Raw genomic sequence first — 4,937 nt, 5'->3', positions numbered from 1 at the left:
GGGGGAGGGGGGGGTTGCGTTTGGTCCGGGAGCTCGCCGGGGGATGCTGTATTGATCGCGAGAGCGAGCGGGCTAAAGTAAGCCGAGGCTGGCTGGCACGGAGGGTTGCCTTGGCAACCCTCGTCGTCCCTCATCCCTCAGGAGTCCGGCCGCCCGTCGGCCCGAAAACCACCCCCGAACGCCAACCACCACTCCCCGTCTCTCTCCCTCCCTCTGTCTCTCTCTCTCTCTCTCTCTCTCTCTCTCTCTCTCTCTCTCTCTTTCTCTCTCCCTATCATCTATTTATCTATCTATTTATCTGTCTATCTTTCCTTGTCTATCATCGGTCTCGCGATCTGTACGTCGTACCGAGCGGTATTGTACGCTTGATAGATATGTCTGATAGATGCTTATGTGCGATCCTTTTTCCGTCCTTCCTACCTTCTTCGATATTCCTTCCGGTTCGCCCATCGACGCGTTCCTTTCCTTTCGGAAATAATTGGGACAGAGCCTGCTTCCTGACAACGTTGTGGTGAGGTGACGACGGTCGTGTTTAATCCTTTTAGAGCAAGTCTTTCCGACCTGCTTGAGATTTACGGGACGAATGTACAAAGTGCGAGGCGATATAATATTAATGGAAGATAACTAGGACAGATCCTGCTTTCTGATATAAATATCATTAAAAGTGACAATGAACACGTTTAAATGTATCAAACTAGATCTTTGAGGCTACTTCGAATTTATGTAGAGGAAGTATAAAGTTGATAAGTAAATAATGTTAATAGATTCTCTGCTTCTTGACAGTGAGTTATGATAATAACAGCATATAATAATTTTGTTGAGCTTTGCTTGAAAAATTTATTTTACAGAAGGGTATCTACAACTCTAACGTATTAATAAAGTGAGATAATTGTAATTTTATTTCGGAATAATGTAGTTAAATATAATAAAATAGAGTTTATACAATTTTTCAGATTTCCATGACGCGAATGGTATTTCTGAGTTGTTTAAGAATCGAGAGTGCGCGTGTAAAATAAAATTGTATATAATACATTATAAAGGAAATAATTATTGTGGAAAAAATTACAGATCTGCAATATTAATTCGGTTCGTTGGATTTAAAACGCAATTATAAATTGGAGCTGGACATAATATCGCGACGTAATATGGATTGTCGATTGATGTATAAATATTTATATATAAATGGTGTAAATAAGTATCTTGAAATACTGCAAAGAAATTTATTATGAAAATAAATAAGAATATCTTTGTTGAATTAATTGCCGCAGTTACTTTATGCTTCCCTAATGGATCTGGATGTGCAGGCATGATTAATTCTGCGCAGTACAGCAAAGCAGACGCGCTCGTAATTATTTTCGAGATCTCGGGATATTTCTCAGTGCGAGGGAAACGATAAATCTTCAGGCGCTATGGCTGCCGCCCGACCTAGAAAGATTTTGCGCGTATCTCGCGAGCGAAACACGTCGATGTATTCTCAATAATTCAGCTCTTTCAGCCGCAAGTCTTTTAAAAAAGAAAGAATGGAAATCTAAATATCATAAAGATATTTCATTATATTTTAATTCTTATTAAATCAATTATGTTTCTTTGAGTATGTGTTTCTTTTTCGATATTTTTCATTATTCTATTTATTCCTGCAAAGTCCATTTTAATTTATAACGTTTATTAAACTTATTCAAGCCAAAAATGTAAGAGGAAGACTCAATTATCGAGTTACTTTCAAATTTATTTCGTTTAGAGTAACAGCACATTCATAGATAATTTCTTCGAGAAATAATAACCACGAGAGAATTTATTCAGTAGTTCAAATATGTTTCTGAAATATCTTATCAAAGATTTACGGGGATTTACCTATTCCAAGTCTAGAAATATTCTTAATAATATTTTAATAAAGTGAGTGTAAAAAGAATTTGAACAGGAGAGATTTCCTTTAGAGAGATCTTATTTTTAGAAAGTAAACATTTTAGCAATTTAACAAAGAATAAAATAGATTGTAGACTTCTTAAAATTATTTTATCGAAAAATATGTGTAATAATTAAGGTATGTTATCTTTATAATAAAAAATGAAAAATTGTATTATTTGGACGCACAAAAACTAAATAAAGTATTCGTACAGTCGAGAAACTTAGCTTTTAAGATTATGAAACTCTATTATTTTTGAAGTTCTTTTATATACTTTTATTACTAAAAGAGAACGTAATTCATTGTTAATGAATTAATAATTAATGTTTATTTCCCACACAATTGATCTTTTTTTTTACAAAAATCTCCCTTACACGATTACTTTTCGTATCCATCGTATACACTTCAATACATTTGCATAATTAAAATGTGAAAATATTGGCTAACAATAGAAATAATCTAATTACGATAACGTCATAACGAGAGACGCCTCTGGCTTTAGCTTAAATGCACGTGGAAATTTATTTTGGACGCATTTCCGGAAATTTATAATATTTCGCCCATAAAGCATCCGCTAGTCACCTCCAAATACTCGCACGCCGGCATTAATTATCCTCTCCAGGCCGCGAAATAAAGTACGCGCGCAAACAACCCCGTTTAACCCCTTCGATTAATTTATGCGATGTCGAAGTTGCGGGCGTCTCAGTGCTGGTCCCGCGCCACGGTTCTCCGGCAGCTCGGAATATTATTACGTCGCGTTGTGTTTACGGTAAATGCACGCAAACACACGCACGTGCATCCACATGCACGCCACGCACGCGTGCCAACACAAAAGTAAAACTAACCGGGGTTACCCGGTTCGTTCGCGTTCGTACGGCATGGACGTTCTCAAGGGGGTAAGAAAGGGGTGATTCACACACAGAGGGGGCTGTCGCCGAATTGTCTCGGCATCCCCGATGATGCTCGCGATGTTTTTCTACGTTCTAACGCGTGTCCGTTAATCGTATTCAACGACGATGTATGTCGGCGAATTGTAAACTCGACACACGGTAGATGGGGCGAAGAAATGGGAAAGGCGGGGAAGAGAAATTTACGGTAAAATCGAGGGAACGACGTGAATTTCTTTGTGATAGCGGAGAGTCTAGAAGGAGGTCTATTGTGTTCATTGTGGCAATAAATATAATAGTAAATATACAGAATTTTTGAAGGAAAGATGAAATACAGTAGTGTGTTGCAGAATATTGATATATAAAATGTAACAATAAATAGTTCAGTATTTATAATGTAATAAATATTGAAATATTTATTACTGTTTATTATGTAATAAATACTGTTTATCAATTGTAACAAATTTTGTAAAATATTTAAAGAAAAGATGAAATAGCGGTATGACACGTAATGCTGCAGAATGTCGATGTATAAAATGTAATAATAATAATAATAATAAATATGCTAGTATTTTTTTAATGTAATAAATACTGCTGAGTTTTATCAAAATTCACATCAAATATATTTACTAGAATATATATATATTTTTTATTATCCGTAAAAGATATTCATTTGGTTATTTGCTGCTCCGCGAGTAAAAGTGGCTAGACTATCAAAATAATTAATAGAGAATAATAATTAATAGAGAAATGATCTTAGGAGTAATTCTCTTTTCCCAAAAGTTACGGACCAAGTTTGGAGTAAAGTTTTTCCTTGATAAAAATTTCATTTGACAATCCATTTTTCATTTTAATTTTCGAACTATCACTCTTCAACTTTTTTTAATTTCTAACTTTAAATCACATTTGCGAGAGAATTTTTTACGTTTCTCGTGTAAAGTAACTCTTGTTAAAGATTCAAAGAAATGAAAGGTGACCTTACGTGAAATATATTTCTAGCAACTAGCGACTTCTCTTGGACACAATTTTCCTTTTCCGATGGTAACAACATGCTCTCGGGGGATGATCTTTGGTCCTACCCGCCAGGGTACGCCAGTCGATGGTCCAGCGCAGCATCCCCCGGTCGTAACGGGCGCGCCCTGGCACACAGTCGTCGAATTAATTCGGGGGTTGCCCTCTTCTGCGCAGGATCCATCAAACAACGGGGAGAGACGCGTGCGTGCCCCTGAGGCCTGGGACGTGCCACGTTCGGGGGCGATAATTTCGTCAAGGACGATTTTATCGGAAATCATCATCGTGAGACAAGAAACTCAAGAATTTATCAAGCATCACTTCCGTGAGACCACGGTTTCCCACAAAAAGAACTTCCGGAAGGGCTCACGGAATTTTTTTTCCATTCTCATTCGACCACCGAGACAACCCCCGGCAAATTAAAATGGCCGTGATTGGCCGAGTTGGGTGATTACAACGGTAGAACAATAGGAGACCGCGGCAGTCCGTCCAGGATCGAGATTCGGAAAAGTTGGAGCTGGTCGTTGAGAAAACGCAGAAACGTTCGGACGAAGGGATGATCCGGCGTTACGCGCTGGTGCGCGAGAAACTTTGCTGATTGCCGGATTCTGCACCCCGCGGGGCACGCGCGGGGGGTGGGAAAAGAAAATCGTCGTCGGTAAGTGTTCCACTTGCTATTGATTGCGTTTAGAGCGAACGATGACGCCTGCTGTCCTTCTGTACGAATGGCGGCGGTGCTCGTTAACAGAAAAATGCGAAAATGAAAATAGAGATCTTTCGCGAGGATAAAAAATGAAAAATTCATCGTGAAGTAAAAATCAATCTTGGAGCTTTTTTTAAAGAAACGAAAAGGCTTGCGAAAGAAATGTAATAATAAAATGAGTTTATTATTGATTAATTATTAAAGAGATGTGAGATGCTTAAGAATTAAATGAACTGTGTTAAATAAAATGAGTTTCAGCGACATGTGAAATAAATTATTCGCGAAAAGAGTAGTGCCGAAATGTTTCAAAATGTGGAATATTAAATAAAAAAAGAGGTTGAAATTTAATTTAATTTAATTCAATTTTATTAAGCACCCATAGAAACTGAGATATACATAAATTGTATTAAAAGTCGTTTAAAGAAAATGTGAG

The 4,937-nt window shown here is 37.4% G+C and overlaps 1 protein-coding gene across 1 annotated transcript in view; it reads left to right on the top strand.

Moving 5' to 3' along the window:
* The first annotated feature begins 4,004 nt into the window (after positions 1-4,004).
* The window catches only part of LOC108754479 (class E basic helix-loop-helix protein 22), a 5,003-nt gene continuing 4,070 nt past the window's right edge, over positions 4,005-4,937 (top strand). The window contains exon 1 of the mRNA XM_018496775.1: positions 4,005-4,459. The gene's annotated coding sequence lies outside the window, so the exon portion shown is untranslated. The remainder of the gene's footprint in view (positions 4,460-4,937) is intronic.

Source organism: Trachymyrmex septentrionalis, unplaced genomic scaffold (genome assembly GCF_001594115.1).
Source record: "Trachymyrmex septentrionalis isolate Tsep2-gDNA-1 unplaced genomic scaffold, Tsep1.0 scaffold119, whole genome shotgun sequence".
In the NCBI taxonomy this organism is placed as follows: Eukaryota; Metazoa; Arthropoda; class Insecta; order Hymenoptera; family Formicidae; genus Trachymyrmex; species Trachymyrmex septentrionalis.
The sequence above is the reverse complement of the archived record's forward strand: the minus strand, read 5'-3'. Positions and strand labels throughout refer to the sequence as shown.